General features: G+C 46.0%; 1 protein-coding gene across 1 annotated transcript in view; it reads right to left on the reverse strand.

Moving 5' to 3' along the window:
* Positions 1 to 20,326, reverse strand: part of LRMDA (leucine rich melanocyte differentiation associated) — a 978,066-nt gene that overhangs the window by 414,100 nt on the left and 543,640 nt on the right. The window lies entirely within an intron of this gene.

Raw genomic sequence — 20,326 nt, forward strand, 5'->3', positions numbered from 1 at the left:
CTGCAGGATGAATTTGTCAACGTCTCGTGCCTTCAGGCACCCCAGCCCCGCCTGACCCCCAACCTTCATTCCCAAGACAAATAACTCTGGCACACTTCACCTTCATTCTCAGGACACAAATTTAAGTTGTCATCCATCATTCCTGCCATGAAATATCATACCCACTAACAATAATAAATTCAACTTCAGGAATTGTTCTCAGCAGCATTTCTCTCTCTTTAGAAATACACAGGCACTCACTCGCACCCCCCCCCCAGCCTTTTCTGCTAGCTTTTCAAAAGCACAAAAGAGAGTCAGTGTCGGAGAGCAGTGCAGAATTACTTCACACCACGTAACAAATAACAAATAATTTGTTTGCCTAATAAATAATTACATGCACCCTCACTCACACCAACCTAGATAGACATAACCCCTATTGAAAGAAGCAGGCAAAAAATTTTTTTTCCAACTATGGCAACACAATTTTCAAGGTTGTAAACAAAGGAGACTTGTAAATAAACAAAGCAGTCTGGGTAGATTCGAGGCAGGGCGTAAACCAGGGTTTGATGCTTTGCAAGGATGATGATGATGATTTCGGCATTAACTCGTCATTTTGTGGCTTTGCAAGTTCGCACAGGCCGCGTGGGAGACGCACCACATCAATCAAATAAGAATCAGCATGTTATATGAAGCATGCACATCAACACACATTTGCAGCTTGTTCGCCTACCCAACACCTAGATCTGCTGTGAGGGCTTGACATGACAGCTGAGCTCATCTGCCTACCAGGAAGGAGAATCGCCACTTAATCTCTGTCTCACTGTTTTATAGACTGTGATGGCTAAAGAAGATGGAGGAGGCGACTATTTATTCACTGCCCAGTGACATTATTTCCTCTCTTCAGCATCCTTCAGCGTGGCCTATAGAAGACATTTTCTATTAGGAGTATACAAAGGGAGACCTCCAACCACAGTGGTGCTTCCCATTGTTCCGACCCAGTCTTAGCAGAAGCAAGAAACAGACTCATCACCAATAAAAACCCCTCTTTATTTACCGCTTGTGAATAACCCCCGCGGGTTATATGCGTTTTTTACGTGCACAGCGCCCCCCTGCGGGTTATATGCGTGGGTGGGGTATACGGAAAATATTTTACACGATCGGAGGCTTGCGCAGGCTTCTTTCTCCGTTTCTTCCCCCACCCCGATCTCAGCTGTTTCCTTCTCCTCCGTTCCTTTCCTCTTCCCCAGCTTGCGCAGGCTTCTTTCTCCGTTTCTTCCCCCACCCCGATCTCAGCTGTTTCCTTCTCCTCCGTTCCTTTCCTCTTCCCCAGCTTGCACAGGCTTCTTTCTCCGTTTCTTCCCCCACCCCGATCTCAGCTGTTTCCTTCTCCTCCGTTCCTTTCCTCTTCCCCAGCTTGCGCAGGCTTCTTTCTCCGTTTCTTCCCCCCCATCTCAGCTGTTTCCCTTCTCTCTTACTCGTCGCGGGTTATATGCGTGGGCGGGGTATACGGAAAATATTTTACACGATCCCGAAAACCCGTGGGATATTCGCGTGGGCGGGTTATTTGCGTGGGCGGGTTATATGGGTGAAAATACGGTAATTGCATTCACCCATCGAAAGTCCAGGAAAGAGTCCTGCAAGGAGTTAACTGCAGCAGCAGACCTTATCAGTTCCTTACCATAAGTGCAAGGCCGTGCCTTCCCAGCCTAAAGGCTGCAAATTGAGTTCTGGCAAGCAGTCATGAAACACAATAAGCAAAATCTTCAGAAATACGAACTGTTGTTTCCTACGATCACCACTCCCCTTTCCTTCTATTTATTCCCCAGCCAGGGGCCATTCAGCATCCATGTTTGCTTTGCTGCCCGAGTCAATTCCTTGTCCTCTGTTGTTTACCTCTCCTAACTTCTCTGCACATACGTGCATCTGGAACAGCCCCAGCTGTTCTTCCTCCTCACTTATCCCAGCCTCCAAAGGCAACTGTGTCTCTGGTGGCTGGGAAATGCCGGACAGCCCTGGCTCTATCTCTTTGTCCGACCCTGAGCATCCATCAGAGTCTTCCCCAGGCTCCAGAACCAGCCCAAGTTTCTCCCCAACCTTCTCATTGTCCAAAGTCTGCCACCAGCTCTGCTGCAGCTGGCGGGCCACAGCACCCATCTGAAAACTCATGCACCATTTTGACAGAACAAACCACCAATAGGCTAAAAAGCAAAATGGAAATAAATGAAGATCTGGATTAGAGAGGTTGAACAGTAGAAGGATTTAGGAGCATGAGTGGAGCAATTTTACCCATTAGGTCAACGCGGAGCCAAGGAGGCTATTGCACACAGGAGAGAATAAAGGAAACTTACAACAAAATTTATTTTTTCTAAGGGAGGTAAATTATGCTGTCTATAGGAATGCAGGGATCTGAACATCTTTCAAAGCTAATGATTAAGGAGACAGCTCAATTAGTATATCAAAAAGGATATATGCACACATATACCAACTGTGGATATACACTCAGAGACAATAGGTACTTCATGAGAGCACAACTTTTTTTTGGGGGGGGAGAATCCAAAACTACTGAGTTCCGGTTCACCGACAAATGCCGCACGACAAAACCGCAGCGAGAAAACCATGACGTCGAAATCGCGCCCACAACAGCAAGCCGACAACAGCGCGCCGACAAAAGCATGCCTTCAACAAACAACGCAAAAAGAACGTAATAACACTAACCCTAAACCTAACCCTTACCTTAACCCTAATCGCGGTTTTGTGGGTGCAGCTTTGTCGGCGCGCTGTTGTGGGCCTGATTTCGATGTCGCGGTTTTTTCACCACGGTTTTGTTGGTGCGCTTTTGTCATGTGCGCATTTGTCGGGTCACTCTGAGTTCCATATCAAGAAAGCAGTACACTTAAATATGTAACACAAGGGTTATAATTAAATTAAATTTTCAATTAACAGAACAGATTTGGAAGGGACCTTGGAGATCTTCTAGTCCAACCCACAGCTCAGGCAGGAAGCCCTATACCATTTCAGGCAAATGGTTATCCAGTCTCTTCTTAATGGATGGAGCATCTACAACTTCTGGAGACAAATAGTTCCACCGGTTAATTGTTCTCACCTTCAGGAAATTTCCAGCCTAAGCAAGTTCTAGGTCCATGATAGTGAACCTATGGCATGCAACTCATTTTCAGCCTTCCGGAGGGCTGGGGGATGCTGCTTTCCCCTTCTCCAGGCTTCAGGAAAGCGTCTGGAGGCTGGGGAGGATGAAAAATGGCCCCAAAAAGCCAACCAGAAGTATGGAGATGATTCATTTCCAGCTTCTGGAGGACCTCTAGCATGTGCGTGCCAGCCAACTGATTTTCAGCCTTCCAGGGGGCCGGGGGATACTGTTTTCACCCTCCACAGGCTTCAGGAAAGCCTCCATAGCCTGGGGAGGGGTCATCACAGGCGGGCAGGGAGGATTGAATTGGTGTGGGAACACGTGCGCAAGCAATAGCATGCACACAGACAATTTTGGCACACCATTAAAAAAAAAGGTTCACCATCACTGTTCTAGGCTGATTCTCTCCTTGATTAGTTTCCATCAGGGGTGGCATTCACTTACCTTCCCTACTGATTCGCAAATGTGGGTGGGTGTGTCCGTGCATGTGCTCAGCCTTCTGCACATGCACTTTGGCTAAAAAGAAAGTGCCTAAATGGGATGGCATAGAGCCGGGATGAGTGCGCAGCGCCACCCATGATTTCTGCTACTTGTTCGAGTGAACTAATCCAAACCGGCAGAATACCACCTCTGGTTTCCATCCATTGCTTCTTGTCCTGCCTTCAGGTGCTTGGAGAACAGGTCGACTGTGTTAATTTTGGGTTATTCCTGATTATATTTGGTTTATAATTTGTCATTGTATTTAGCTTATTGAGTACAATTAACCCGACTGGCACCTGTTCTTACTGCCCCGATTAAAAAAGTAGAATTGGAGGATTCTGGTGCCCAGATTCCAGATTGCATACAATAATGTATGGAAATGGATTGCAAGGATTCGCATTTGAAAAAGTCCTCTTTTTAAAAGGCAATGTAGAAGATGACCAATCTGAGCTTGAGGGAGGCGTCAAACATATCATCAGTTTGGAATCCCTATGACCCTGTAAAAGATCTCAGTCAAGGGCCCTTGAAGTCCTGGCACCAATTCATCTTGACTGTTAGTAGATCAGATTCTTGATATAGGTAGTGTGAAATAAAACTTTTAATGTTTTTGAACTCTGCCCTGGTTTCTTGCACATGACAGGTAATAAGCATTAAGGCCAGACAAGGAATAATTGTCTGAAGGCCAGACAAGGAATAATGGGTGGAAACTGATCAAGAAGAGATTCAACCTAGAGATAAGGAGGAACTTTCTGACAGTGGGTACAATCAACCAATGGAACAGAAGTTTGAGAATTGAGAATTTTGAGAATTTATTTGAGAATTTATTAGAATTTGTAGGCCGCCCTTTTCCCTGAGGGGACTCAGGGCGGCTCACACAAAAACTGGGAAGGGGGAATACAGACATTAGGACAAACATGTAATAAAATAGCAAGCAACATACATTCATCATTCGGGAGGGTTAACTATCCTATCCCCAGGCCTGACGGGCGAGCCAGTTCTTCAAGGCTATGCGGAAGGCTTGGACGGTGGAGAGGGTACGAATCTCCACGGGGAGCTCGTTCCAAAGGGTCGGGGCTACTGCTGAGAAGGCCCTCCTCCTTGTAGTTGCCAGCCGACACTGGCTGGCCGATGGAATACGGAGGAGGCCTAATCTATGGGATCTTATCGGTCGCAGGGATGTAATTGGCAGAAGGCGGTCTCTCAAGTATCCAGATCCACTGCCATGTAGGGCTTTATGGGTGATTAATAGCACCTTGAAGCGCATCCGGAGATCAACAGGTAGCCAGCGCAGCTCGCGGAGGATAGGTGTAATGCGGGTGAATCGGGGTGCACCCGCAATCACTCGCGCGGCTGCATTCTGTACTAGCTGAAGTCGCCGGATGCTCCTCAAGGGCAGCCCCATGTAGAGCACATTGCAGTATTCCAGCCTAGAGGTCACAAGGGCCCGAGTGACTGTTGTGAGAGCCTCCCGATTCAGGTAGGGTCGCAACTGGCGCACCAGGCGAACCTGGGCGAATGCCCCCCTGGTCACAGCCGCTAAGTGGTGGTCAAATGACAGCTGTGGATCCAGGAGGACTCCCAAGTTGCGAACCCTCTCTGAGGGGTATAAAATTTGACCCCCCAGCCTGAGTGGTGGAATAGTAGCCAAATCTTTGGGAGGGAAACACAACAGCCACTCGGTCTTTTCTGGGTTGAGCACAAGCTTGTTAACCCTCATCCAGTCCATAACGGCCTCAAGGCCCCGGCTCATCACGTCTACCGCTTCATTGAGTTGGCACGGGGCGGACAGATACAATTGAGTATCATCCGCATATTGATGGTATCTAATCCCGTGCCTGCGGATGATCTCTCCCAGCGGTTTCATGTAGATGTTGAATAGTAGGGGGGATAAGACCGAGCCCTGAGGCACCCCATAATTTAGGGGCCTAGGGGACGATCTCTGCCCCCCCACTAACACCGACTGTGACCTGTCCGAGAGGTAGGAGGAGAACCACCGTAGCACGGTGCCTCCCACTCCCACCTCCCGCTGTCGTCGCAGAAGGATACCATGGTCGATGGTATCGAAAGCCGCTGAGAGGTCAAGGAGGACCAGGATGGAGGAACATCCTTCATCTCTGGCTCTCCAGAGATCATCCATCAATGCGACCAAAGCGGTTTCTGTGCTGTAACCGGGCCTGAAGCCTGACTGGAAGGGGTCTAGGTAGTTTGCTTCCTCCAAGGACCGTTGGAGCTGGAAGGCCACCACCTTCTCAACAACCTTCCCCAGAAAGGGAAGGTTGGAGACTGGACGATAGCTATTAAGAACAGCTGGATCCAAGGATGGTTTCTTCAGGAGGGGTCTCACCACCGCCGCTTTCAGTGTGGCGGGGAAGTTCCCCTCCCGAAGGGAGGCGGTTACAACCGCCTGGATCCAGCCTCGTGTCACCTCACTGCAGTTAGTAACCAGCCATGAGGGACACGGATCCAGGACGCAGGTGGAGGTACTTACAGCTCTCATGGCCTTGTCCACATCCCCGGGGGTAACGTCCTGAAACTCAACCCAGAGCTGTTCTACTTGGTCCCCTTGCGCCTCGGCTGGAGCTGCAGGGGTGGAGTCCAAGTCCGACCGAAACCGAGCAATTTTGTCCGCTAAGAATTGGGCATATTCTTCAGCTCTGCCCTGCAAGGGTTCCCCCGCCTCCCTTTTGTTCAATAGGGAGCGGGTTATCCTAAACAGGGCGGCTGGACGGGACTCAGCGGATGCTACCAGGGTGGCTATGTGCGATCTTTTTGCTGCCCTAAGTGCCCTGGTGTATTCCCTGGTGCAGGTGGTTACCATTGCCCGGTTCGATTCGGACTTATCGGACCTCCAACGGTGCTCTAGGCATCTCCTCCGGCGCTTCATCTCCCGGAGTTCCTCGGTAAACCAAGGGGGTCTCCGGGATCCGCCGCCTCGGAGGAGCCGCAGTGGCGCAATCCGGTCGAGGGCCTCCGACGCTGCCAAGTGCCACGCAGCAGCCAGAATCTCCACCGGACTGTGGGCGAAAGTGTCAGGAATAACCCCAAGCTCTGTCTGGAACCTTGACGGCTCCATAAGACGCCTGGGGCGGAACCACCTGGTCGGTTCCTCCTCCCTACAGTGGGGGTTTGGCCTCCGGAAGTCGAGCCTCAGTAGGCAATGGTCTGACCACGACAGGGGTATGATGTCACTCCCCCTCAGACCAAGATCACAAATCCACTGCTCCGAGAGAAATACGAGGTCAAGCATGTGTCCCGCTGAATGGGTTGGGCCCCGAATTACTTGGGTCAAGCCCATGGCTGTCATGGAAGCCATGAACTCCTGCGCCCCATCAGAGTTTTCACCGAGCGACGGCAAATTAAAGTCCCCCAGGACCATCAACCTAGGGAACTCAATTGCCAGCTCGGCTACCGACTCGAGGAGCGAGGGGAGGGCTGCTGCAACGCTGTTGGGAGGCAGGTACGTTAGCAGCAGACCCACTTGACCCTTGAGGTCCAACTTTAACAGCAAAGACTCACACCCGACAATCTCCGGAGCAGGGACCCTACGAGGAACTAACGACTCTCGGATAACAGCGGCCACACCCCCACCCCTTCCCTGGCCTCTCGGCTGATGCAGCACCTGAAATCCTTCTGGGCACAGCTCTACAAGGGGGACTCCTCCCTCTGGGCCCAGCCAGGTTTCAGTAATACATGCCAGGTCTGCCCTCTCGTCTAAAATTAAGTCCCGGACGAGAGGAGCTTTATGTACAACAGACCTGGCATTTAGCAACAACAGCCTGAGACCAGGGTCCTGACTACTTGCGCCATCTGGTCTTGGAGTGGGACTCCTAGGGCCGGAAGGAGGGATCTCTGTAATGTAGCGAACCCTCCTTCCCCGGTAATGGCCTGCCCTAAAGTCCCCGCCGTATCTGCCCCTCCCTGTTACGACCGCAATACCCCGACCCTCTCCCGTGTCTCTGGTCCCCTCAACCACCCCCGTGGCCCCCGCAACTCCCGGCAGGTCCTCCGAATCACGCTTACTCATACACTCCCCCAAACAGTCCCCACGTAAGGAGTTAAAAACACAAAATTTACAACAATATGATCATAAAAGTGGGACATTCATTCCTCTCAAGCGTACCTCATGCATAGCCCATACAAAGAAAGAAGAGAAAGATGAAAGAAAAGAAAGAAATTATAAATTATAAATTGCGCAAAAAATTGATTGGTTTAAAGTGCGAATAATTCTGGGAAGGTCCAAAAAAGTCCAAGATGGTTGAGGCAAGGAGAGGGCCTTCTATGTACTGTAAGTACCCCCGCTCGGCCAGTAGTGGCGCTATCTGTGGTAGCAGGTCCAAGGCGGCATCAGGCAACAATGGCCGTGGCAGATGAAAGTGCAGATAAAAGAGCAGATGAAGATATACTCCAAAAAGTCCAAAAGCCGCATTCCAAGAGGAGTCTAATCTCGCCCAGCAGAAGGCCCTGCGATGGCGACGGCCCAGTGGAGGGGGGAATGCACCAACAGGGGAGGCCAAGCCGAGGGGAGAGGAAGGGGGGTGCAATAGCAGCAGATGAAGACAGCCTCCCATTCTCTCCCAGTGCTGTTCCAGGCTAACCGCCTTCTCCCTGGGGCGATGAATAGTCCAATGCAATCCACAGCAACCAAAACACAGACGAGACAAAGAAAGTAGCATAAAAAAAGGGGGGGGGAGATTCTCTCAGCCAGCAAGTGGAGGAGAGTCAAGGCTCTCTCAGGTCAGCCGGGTCACAACGAACCTCCAACAATAGTTACCCAACGTCTCTAGCCGAGTTGGGCCGCAACGCCTTCCAAGCGGCACCCGGGCGGTGTCTTTAAACGCCGCTCTAAATCAGCTGGGCCGCGGCGTCTTCCGGGCGTCCCCGAACGGCGTCAGCGTCTTTCACAAAAGGCAGCCTCGGAGAGCAGAATCTCTCCAGTCCGCTGCCTGCACCAGACTCTCCGTAAAATCGCTCGTGCCCTGATCTCTCTTCAGGCTCCGAACGGCACCCGGACGGTGTCTTTAAGCTGACTTCGGACGTTCTGGGAACTTCATCATTGGAAGCTTTCAAGAAGAGACTGTACTGCCATTTGTCAGAAATGGTGTAGGGTCTCCTGCTTGGGGGGGGGTTGGACTGGATGCCCTACAACGTCCCTTCCAACTCTGTTATTCTGTTATATGATTCTTTGTTAGTTGTGAAGTTGTGTCCAACTCATCATGAATCCATGGACAATGTTCCTCCAGGCTTTCCTATCCTCTACCATCCTCTGGAGTCCATTTAAGCTCACTCTGACTGCTTCGGTGACTCCATCCATTAAATGCTCTACAATATTCTAAACTTTTTTGTAAATCACTTAGAAGAAAATCCATTCCCCCAAATTACTTTCAGTTTATAACAGACCTATGTTCCATAGCAATGCCCAGCCTTTCTTTATAAAATGTCCGTGGTAGGTTATATTCAATATTCAGAATATTATTAAGTCATAGTTGTTGACGTGGTTGTTATAATGATTATTTTCACATTTTCAAAATGAAGTTTCAGGAAAGGCCACCAACCTCTTAGGTCCACTGAACTTCAGGGGTTACCAAAAGACCTTCGCTTGGGTTCAGTTTCAAAGCAGGCATGATTATTGAAACCTCTTATACAAATATGCAAATATAATACCCTTAAGAGAATCTGCAAACGATCGGCAAGATGGTCAACGGAGTAAAAAAAATAAAAAAATCCTCCAAACTGGCTGGACAGATGGCACACAACCTCACACAAAAGGAGAGAGAGAGCATCTGATAATACATTTTAAACCAGAGCAGAGGAAAACGTTTCCCAAATCCTTCTTCAGACCTGGTCGGCATCTGATCCTTTGAACCCTGAAGTTTTATCCACTTCAGCTTTCCCGTCTGCTGTGCAGAGATCAGCCCAATGACAAGTGCTCACTCCAGAGGCTGTGAAACTCACTGCGTCTATAAAAAGTGGTGTAAATGCTTTGGCAGGAAAAAAAAAACGCTTTTCAAGGAGACGGGATTAGCATCACTCCTTGGCCAGATATTAGGAATCCGCTGTTCCGGCATGTGGGATATTTCTATTATTAATATCTCTCTCAAAAAAAAAACCTGCAAGGAAAGCCTACAAGGAAAGTGTCTGTCTGCCTGTCTGCCTGCATCTATCCATCTATCTATCTATCTATCTATCTATCTATCTATCTATCTATCTATCTATCTATCTATCTATCTATCTATCTATCTATCTATCTGGCCCGCAATCTGGGAGTCCTCCTGGATACATGGCTTAGTTTAGAAGAACACCTGATGGCCGTGACCAGGGAGAAGGGGGGGGGGCTTTTACCAGGTTTGCCTGGTGCACCAGTTACGCCCCTTCCTGGATCGGGATGCCCTGTGCACAGTCACTCACATCCTCATCCTTTCTCGCCTGGACTACTGTAACGCTCTCTACATGGGGCTGCCCTTGAAGAGCACCCGGAGGCTTCAGCTGGTCCAGAATGCAGCCACATGGGTTGTCATGGGTGTACCTAGGTGCTCCCATGTTACACCCCTTTTAGGCGGCCTGCACTGGTTGCCGGTTGTTTTCCAGGTGCAATTCAAGGTGTTAATTATGACCTTTAAAGCGCTCCATGGCTTAGGCCCAGGGTACCTGCGAGATCACCTACTACCATCAGTAGCCTCCCACCATCCAGTGCGATCCCACAGAGTTGGCCTCCTCAGGGTGCCGTTGGCCAGGCAGTGTCGGCTGGTGACCCCCAGGGGGAGAGCCTTCTCTCTGGCAGCGCCTTCCCTTTGGAATGAGCTGCCCCCAGAGCTTCGCATAATTCCCAGCCTCCGGTCCTTCCGGCACGCCCTAAAATGTTGGCTTTTCCAGCAAGCCGGCCTGGACTGAATAAAATAAATTATTAATTTTAATTGTTAATTGTTAATTTAATTTTTAAATCTCATTGTAAATATCTATTGTGTTTTTTTGGATATTCTATTTAATCTTTCTTTTAACTTTTGTAATACGTGTTTTTCTGTTGTATGCTGCCCTGAGTCCTTTGGGAGAAGGCGGCATATAAGTCCAATAAACCTCAAACCTATCCATCCATCCATCCATCACCTACCTACCTACCTACCTACCTACCTACCTACCTACCTACACAGACACAGATAGAGACACGTGTGTGTGTGTGTGTGTGTGTGTGTGTGTGTGTGTGTTTTCGTAGATTTTCATAGGTGTAGGTATGCTGGTCTTGTTGTATTCAGGTCTTTTCCCGTGTAAGATTGAGATTGTTTTGGCAACGTTTCAGCGAAGTCTCATTCACTATCTTCAGGCTGGGTTTTGAGCCATGCCCACCCAGAGAACCCCTTGCTAACATTTTTGAAGCACACCCCTGTACCTACCTAAGTATCTATTTATCTATCTAGCCATTCATCTATCCATCCATCATCTATCTCCATCCATCCATCCATCCATCCATCCATCCATCCATCCATCGTCTGTCTATCTGTCTGCCTGCCTGCCTACTTAACTACCTATATCCATTCATCCATTCTCTGCCTGCCTGCCTACTTATTTATCTCTATCCATTCATCCATTGTCTGTCTACCTACCTACCTGATGTCAGCGTTCCAAATACCATGTAGAATCAAATCAGAATCGAAGGCAAAACTATGCTTAAAGTTCCAATTTAATAAAGCAGGCATGTTGGGACATAGCTGTGGGGATCCCAACTCTGGAAGTTACATCAGAATCCCACCCAGTTAAAAGTTCATGATCTTGTCCCCACACACACAGTCCATCACAGTCCAATCTCCTTCTTCCACGCTGGTGTCCATGCCCAGTTTCTTCCGGTCAGGTGTACTGGTGTGAAGACAAAGGATGATCTTGGCTTCTAGCAAAGAATGAAAACAATACATTCCAAAATCCTACTCCTTCTAATCCCCCCTCCCATTGACTATACTTAAAGAAACAGCATAATGAAATAAGAGAAAGTGTGGCAGGCCAAAATTCTAAAAGGAATATAAATGCAGGCCTGACACCTATATTCATTCATCCATTGTCTGTCTGTCTGTCTGTCTGTCTGTCTGTCTGCCTGCCTGCCTGCCTGCCTGCCTGCCTGCCTGCCTGCCTACCTACCTACCTACCTACCTACCTACCTACCTACCTACCTACCAATCTCTATCCATCCCTCCATCCATTCATCATCTGTCTGCATGCCTATCTGCCTGCCTGCCTGTTTTAGTGAATCAAAAGCAGCAAGGCCCCAGTTCAATGCCATAAATGGTATCCCAGCTTAAGGAGCAATGTCAGTTAGGATGTCTCCCTGGTTGGCTTAAAGGCTAATCAGCCTCACTCAAATGTCTTGCAGGTTGGATCTCTTCCCTGCTCTAATGGCAGGAAAGCTGCCCATTATCTCACCCACAGGTACCATCTCGCTTACCTCATCCCGGCCTCCCTCCTACCCACCCAGCCACCCACCCACCCCCGGAGGGGAGCCAACGGTTGCCAAGAGATTTCCCTCCATGCTATTTCCAAAGTCACATCAAAATGACAAAACATCACAACGCATTCCGCTCTGCCTGATTCCGGCAGAAAGAACTTTTACGTTTCCACTGTAATTAACCCTATCCTCGTTAAGATAATTATGATCAAGCTCTCTGTCACAGCTAATAGCGCAGCATCATTGCCCATGGCTCACGCTTTGCCCTCATTAGCTTACAAAAACACTGTGCTGAGCAAGCAAAGCGATTCCAACCTTCCTAGGGATTTAGGAACTCCTGCAGTCAAGACAAAAGCCTGTGGAAAGCAACCTTCTTCAGAACCTTTCTGCCCGCCTTGAAGTCCTTGAACTAATCAGGGAGCTGGCCTTCAGTGCATCCACATCTCGTAATTGGGTCATCATCTGTAAGCAGAATCCTTTCTTCCCTTCTTTTTCATCCTTAAGAAGTCTGGTAGGTGGCAATTTCTCGGGGAAGCCTGTATTACAGCAACACCAATCGACACCCTGGCCTGATGTGCAAAATTGGGCAGCGGGGATTTGATTTCTGTGTAAGTGGAGGGGGGGGAACCCAGCCAGGAGACCGCGTTGAATTAAAAAAGGAAGGAGAGCTCTAAGCAACCCCATTTTAAAAAATAATAATGAAAGAATATAAACTTCCTCAATACACAGCTCCAATCAGCATAGATGGGTAAACGTTGATTACATTATATATTATGCACCTGACATGTAATGGAAAAAACAAAATAGGTACTTCTTTCATCAAAGATTACATTTAACGCTACCTAACAAAATGAAATTCAATGACGAAGAAAGTAAAGTTCTACATTTAGGCAAGACAAACAAAATGCACAGGTACAGTATATGTGGTATCTTGCTCAATAGCAGTAACTGTGAGACGGATCTTAGAGTCCTAGGGAACAACCATTTAAATATGAGCCAGCCTTGTGCAGCGGCTGCCAAAAAAGCCAACACAGTTCTAGGCTGCATAAACAGAGGGATAGAATCAATAGCAATAGCAGTTAGACTTATATACCGCTTCATAGGGCTTTCAGCCCTCTCTAAGTGGTTTACAGAGTCAGCATATCGCCCCCAACAATCTGGGTCCTCATTTCACCCACCTCGGAAGGATGGAAGGCTGAGTCAACCCTGAGCCGGTGAGATTTGAACCGCCGAACTGAAGATAGCAGTCAGCTGAAGTGGCCTGCAATACTGCGCTCTAACCACTGCACCACCTTGGCTCTTAATCAAGATCATGTGAAGCATTAATACCACTTTATAATGCCTTGGTAAGGCTACACTTGGAATGCTGCATCCAGTTGTGGTCACCATGATGTAAAAAAGATGCTGAGACTCTAGAAAGAGTGCAGAGATGATTAGGGGACTGGAGGCTAGAACATATAAAGAATGACTGCAGGAACTGGGTAGGTCTGCTTTAATGAAAAGAAGGACTAAGGGAGACATGATAGCAGTGTTCCAATATCTCAGAAGCTGCCACAGAGAAGAGGGAGTCAAACTATTCTCCAAAACACCTGAGGGCAGGACAAGAAGAAATGGATGGAAACTAATCAAGGAGAGAAGCAACCTAGAACTAAGGAGAAATTTCCTGACAGTTAAAACAATTCATCAATGGAACACCTTGCCTCCAGAAGTTGTGTATGCTCCAACACTGGAAGCTTTTAAGAAGATGTTGGATAACTATTTGTCTGAAGTGGTGTAGGGTTTTCAGCCTAAACAGGTGGTTGGACTAGAAGACCTCCAAGGTCCCTTCCAGCTCTGTTATTCTATTCTATTCTATTCTATTCTATTCTATTCTAGATATAAAATATTTAACACTTTCCAAAATCAGGGTTGGGGGCCTTTTTCTGAATGGATTTCTGTTTCTTGGCCATATGCGGCCAATTCCCTAAATTGAGAGAATATCTATCTACATTTTCTTTCTTAAACACTTTTTAAAATAAAAAAGGCCAGGCAGATGGATTATGTGGAGAAGGTAATTAAATGGGCAAAATTGCCACCCCTGCGCATGGCACTTTTAACTATCTCAAACCAGTTTCCAAAATCAAATTGGCCATGCGGGAAAAATCCGCTGTCTTTGAGTAGACAAGAGCTGATTGCCATGGCCAACACACCATTGGATAACTCGCCACAGAATAACTCGTCTTGGAGTAACTCGCCACATCCAACTCACCATGGCCACCTTGTCGCAGCCAACTTGCTCCAGGACAAGAGTTACAATAATGTCAAAGAAATAGTCAAATAGAATCATTAAAGAAAGGATGCCAAAGAAAGGACAAAATGAAAAGTGAAGGATGAAAATGAAAATACTTTTTAAAATTAAATTAAAGAGCCGTTGTGCTGCAATGGTTAGAGTGCAGTGCTGCAGGCTACCTCTTCTGACTGCCAATTGCCTGCAATTTGGCAGTTCGAATCTCACCAGGCTCAAGGTTGACTCAGCCTTCCATCCTTCCGAGGGGGGTCAAATGAGGACCCAGATTGTTGGGGGCAAGAGGCTGACTCTGTAAACCGCTTAGAGAGGGCTGTAAAAGTACTGTGAAGCGGTATATAAGTCTAAGTTCTGTTATTGCTAAATTGAATAGTTGAATTGTCCCGCAGCAAGTTCCGTGGTAAGTTGGCCATGGTGAGTTGCCCCATTCTGCATAATATGGGCCCATGTTGTGGATATTGGATAGCAAACATCTCACTGATCTTCTACTCATGGACATCTGATCCAGAGCTCTCAACTCTGCAGAACATCAATCAGGAGGATATTTTGTGACAGTTCTCAGTAAATCATTCACAGGAAATGAGAACATCAATAAAAACTCTAAGCAGAAGATACAGAATATTTTTTTTAAAAAAACCCCTTCATTTTGTGAAAATGTGTATTTGGATTCCATCTTTTATTAAAAAGGTAGAGAAAAATCAATAGGAGTTATTCAGAATGTCCCCCTGGTAAGCTGTTGAAAGAAGATATAGAATAACAGAATTGGAAGGGACCTTGGAGGTCTTCTAGTCCAACCCCCTGCTTAGGCAGGAAACCCTACACCACTTCAGACCAGGGGTGGGTTCTGGCTTCTTCTACTGCCAGTTCACTCAGGGACATGCTTTGTGCGTGCTCACGCTTGATGTGCACTACGCATGCGCAAAAACAAAAAACAAGATGGCGCTGCCTATGCCGCCGCCGATAGAACTGGTTTGGGGGCGTGGCAGCCCGAGTTACTTCCTACTTGGCCAACTGGTCCGAACCAGTAGGAACCCACCTCTGCTTCAGACAAATGGTCATCCAACATATTCTTAAAAATTTCCAGTATTGCAGCATTCACAACTTCTGAATGCAAGGTTTTCCACTGAGTAATTGTTGGCAACTACAACAGAGGCATGACAAAGTAGCAACAATGGTGCACTGGAAGATCTGCGAGAAATATCATTTTCCTGCAGGCAAGAACTGGTGGGACCGTAAAATAGAGAAATTCATAGAAAATGAAGAAGTTAAATTGCTTTAGGACTTTAGAATTCAGACAGATAGGCCACCTGCCACATAAAACCCCAGACTTAACAACTGTCAATAAGAAAGACAAAAAAAGTCTGGATAGTGGATGTGGCAGTGCCCTGAGACAGAAGAAGAGAAGAGAAAGAACTGGAGAAGATAACAAAAATACAGAGACCTACAAATAGAAATAGAATGACTATGGCAAAGGTAAGAAAGAGTGGTATCAATAGTAATAAGCCACTTGGGTGCAATCCCAAAACAACTGGAACACCACTTGAACACCATAGGCATTGACAAATTTGCCACCAGTCAATTGCAGAAGGCAGTTTTGATCCCATCTTCAAAAACAGCTTCCATCCTGCAACGATATCTGTAACACCATCAAACATTCATACCTGCCTATCTCAGGTCCTTGGTAAGGACTCGATAGGTAGACAAAAATGCCAAACCCAGACTGAACATCTGGCTTACTGTGCAATGAATTATCATCATCATCATCATCATCATCATCATCATCATCAGGATGCTGGCAGCAACCCCTTATCAACCATTAGCACCAGTCAATGGTATTTGTGACATATCTTTAAATTGACTGAGTTTCATGTTTAATGAATAAAAGGAAGAAGAAGAAGAAGAGGAGGAGGAGGAGGAGGAGGAGGAGGAGGAGGAGGAGGAGGAGGAGGAGGAGGAGGAGGAGGAGGAAAAACTCAGTTAATTACCGTGAATTAGTCAATTGTATTATGATGCCATTACAGAAACAATGAATCATGCATGTCATCATTTCTATGATGACATCAAAAGGTGAAGTCAAAATAGCTCTCTTCTGGCTTTTTCAGATATTAGTAAACTCCTGAAGATGAGGAAGAACCTCAGGATGCTTTGCTCACATTGCTGACCTACAATATGTCTCGGATATCTGCATTTAATAACAGAAATATAATTTCCTCCCCCCTCCCTTTCATAGCTAAGGGAAAAGAACAGAGGGAACAAGACAGTTAGCAAACAGATCAGGCTTTGGAGGAAGAGCTGGAAGGAGGAAGAGAAAAAAAGTCATTTTTCTCCCATCTTCCAAAACATCCAAGGCTGGGCAGTGACAAGCAAATTGACGGGCTGCTCAGAGGGCAAAAGATAAATGTTTGATGAACGGCCCATAGCTGGAGGATTGATGGGCTTCATGTGCGCATAAAGGAAAGCTGCCTTTCAATTGAGATCAGCTCCCAAAATAAGAAACTTTAATGAATGGAGAAAGCAGATCCTCTTCCATAAGAAAAGGATAATCTGACGAGTTTTAATAAACTTCATTTTAAAAAGTGGAATGGAATAGAATAGAATAACAGAGTTGGAAGGAACCTTGGAGGTCTTCTAGTCCAACCCCCTGCTTAGGCAGGAAACCCTACACCACTTCAGACAAATGGTTATCCAACATCTTTTTTAAAAAAAAACTTCCAGTGTTGGAGCATTTACAACATCTGGAAGCAAGTTGTTCCATGGATTAATTGTTCTAACTGTCAGGAAATTTCTCCTTAATTTTAAGTTGCTTCTCTCCTTGATTAGTTTCCACCCATTGCTTCTTGTTCTGCCCTCAGGTGCTTTGGAGAATAGCTTGACTCCCTCTTCTTTGTGGAAGCCCCTGAGATATCAGAAAATTTCTAAGATGTCTTCCCTAGTCCTTCTTTTAATTAAACTAGACATACCCAGTTCCTGCAACCGTTCTTCATATGTTTTAGCCTCCAGTCCCCTAATCATCTTGATTGCTCTTCTCTGCATTCCTTCTAGAGCCTCCACATTTTTTTTTTACATCGTGGTGACCAAAACTGGATGCAGTATTCATGTATGCAGGAGTTATGAAAGACCAGTCTAGGAGGGGAGGGGCTGCCGCCGTCGGGAGCTCAACAAAGCTCCTGCCAGGACTCTGGTTCGTATATCTTATAAGATCTATAGATATCTCCCCTTTCTGGCAGAAAGGGGCAGGGAGGAGGTCAGTCGTTAGGATCTCTTTGTAATTCATAGCTTTTCTTTTTGCTGTGAATGGAGAAGAGGTTCAACATTAGCTGAGCCTTTACTCCGGCCAGTTTTCCGCGCTGCCTTTTTTGCAGCCTAGGCAGATTGCCTCCCCCCCCCAGGACAAAGCTAAGCTATTTAAAAGCCAATCCGGGCGGGGACCATTCCCGAGGAATTTCCTCTATTACTATTTAAAATACCAGCTTCAATTTCGCAAAAGGCTCCCTTTCTTTTTTAGCTGCGTCACAAGATGGCGATCTCGTAGCTTTTGTGTTTGATCTGACGCAGCTAGCTGACCCTACCCTCCTGAAGGCTTCTCCGTACTAATTGCTAAAAGATTAACTGAGGGGAGCACAGACTTTGATTTTTGGCTCGCTTGATTGCTTGTCTTTTATTTTTATTCTGGAATGGCTCCCAAACCTAAACAGAAGCGCTTCCTTAATAACATATCTCCAAAAACTGCTATGAAGCCGTTGCCCTTGTCTCCTACACCCTCCACGGGAGATTTGCTAACACAAGAATTCCTTCTCAAAACGCTTAATGATTTCAGACAGGAGATTAATCAACTGATATCGGATTTATGTGATCAATTTGATGCTAAAATTGCTCAGGCAAAGCAGGATATGATCGGAGTAATGACAGTCATGACAGATTATATTGCTGAAACAGAGGACAAAGTGGAACTTTTGGAAAAAACTAACCTTAATCTGATATCAAAAATTCAAATGTTAGAACAGGAAATTGAATCTGCCCAAAAAGAACTTGTTATGATAAATTATAATAAGACTGCCTTTGCAATAAGGGTTAGAGGACTGCGTGAAAACCAACAGGAGAATTTGAAACAGATCTTCTTTGAGGCTTTCAGTCGCTTGGTGGGAAGTCCGGGACTTAACTTTGATTGGCAGATTCAAAGAATTTACCGCCAGAATTCCTGGGTAGCAAAACAGCGACAGCTTCCGAGGGACATAATAATATACTTTAATACAAGGGAATCTAGAAATCAGATAATACAGAGGCTTTACGGAAAGAGGTTGAGAATTGATGGGGAGGACTTGATTGTTTTCAAAGAGATACCATTTCAATTATTAAGAACAAGAAAAGAGTACGCTTTCTTAACCGAAGAACTCAGAAACTCTCAGATTTCATACAAATGGGAAGTCCCAGCTGGTATTACAGTTACATTTGGCAACCAAAAACACCGCATTAACTCTGTCTGTGAAGCCCAAAAATTTTACTACGAGACCCTGAAGGCGGGACTTCCTGACTCATCCGGATCTGGGGAGAGACAAGGAGAAGGAGAAGACAAACAGCGAGACACGTGGCTACAAGGCGGAGCGTGTTGTTTTTCTCTTCCGGAAGGGCAGAAGACTAAAGAATAAAGACTAAGCGATGTTTTTAAAGCTTTACGATTTCCGTCTGGGATAAAATGGAAAAGTGGCATATCGATGATGAGACATGGAGACTGAAAGAAGCGTTGCTGATTGTGGACATATATTGTACAGTAGTTTTGTCTGAACTCTAACTCAAATTGTGCATGAACTATTTTCTTAGGCGAGGAGAGCGGAAATTGTGATCTTTTTGAATTGCGGTTTGGGACGAACGGAGTTGGGAGGTGCGTGGGAGAGGGAAGGGCAACGAAAGTTTAATTAGATTACTTGGGGCTAGAACGCAAGCTGATGTTTGTTTGAGTTGCTATATCAATATAAGGTTAAGAAAGATCGGTCGGAGAATCTTCAGGAAAGTGGAGTAAACATGGGAGGAGCAATGAATGTGGATAAAATATATATGTGGATATGGATAAAGGCAGGGTAGAAGGTAAAAAACTTATATGTGGAGGTGGGTAAGGATAGAAAGGGAGGTGTTGGAAATGAAAAATGAAAGAAGTATTTGAGTTTAATGGTGTTATAGAAAGGTTTGGATATTTGGATAAAAAAGAGATAAATTAAAGGTCTGAATAGATAGACAAAGCAAGGAGATTTTTAGTTGGGGAATTCTAATTGATCAACTTACCTGGCTCTAATATAGTTTGAAACCCTGCAAGTAGCAAAATAATCGAAACTTGGAATGAGTCACATTGTTTAAGATTTACAGATAATGGGAAGCTGTGTTAACGTAGTGGGTTTATTGACCCTTTTTGTTTCTTTCTTCTTTTTGTGTGTGAGTGTGTGTTTTTTTTTAATTTCTTATTTTCCACTATTTTTCCTTTTTCTTTTTGGCTTTACTTTTATCTTATTTTTTTAATTTTAAAGTTAGCTGGCCTTATTATAATCAAATGCTTGTTAAAGAATTATGCCGGGCATGGGACCTGCGAAGCCGTAAGGGGGTTAGGGAGGGGGGATTATAGGGGGGAGGGGGGAGGGTGGAATTACAGCTTCAATCCTTAGAACAATAAGAATTCACTTGTGTACTGCGGCTCGTTTTTTTTTTTTTTTTTTTTTTTCCTTTTTTCTTTTTCTACTTTTATTGTAAAAAACAAATTGAATTGTATGGATACACCAAAGTGAGGAGAAGAGGGAAAGAGAAGGGAGAAGTAAAGAGGGAGTGAGAGGGAATGTAAGGAGGGTGAAATGGAGGGAGGGGGAGATGTCTGAGGGGGTAGGGAAGTAGAAGAGGGGAATGCTGGAGGGGTGAAAGGAAAGTTGGAGGGGGAGAAGAGAGGGTGTATGGGGGAATGAAGTGTTATGTTGGGTTTTTTTTTCCTTTTTTTCTTTTTTTTTTTATGCACAGTATATAAGTGATTGTATAA

This window comes from Thamnophis elegans, chromosome 15 (assembly GCF_009769535.1).
Source record: "Thamnophis elegans isolate rThaEle1 chromosome 15, rThaEle1.pri, whole genome shotgun sequence".
Taxonomy (NCBI): Eukaryota; Metazoa; Chordata; class Lepidosauria; order Squamata; family Colubridae; genus Thamnophis; species Thamnophis elegans.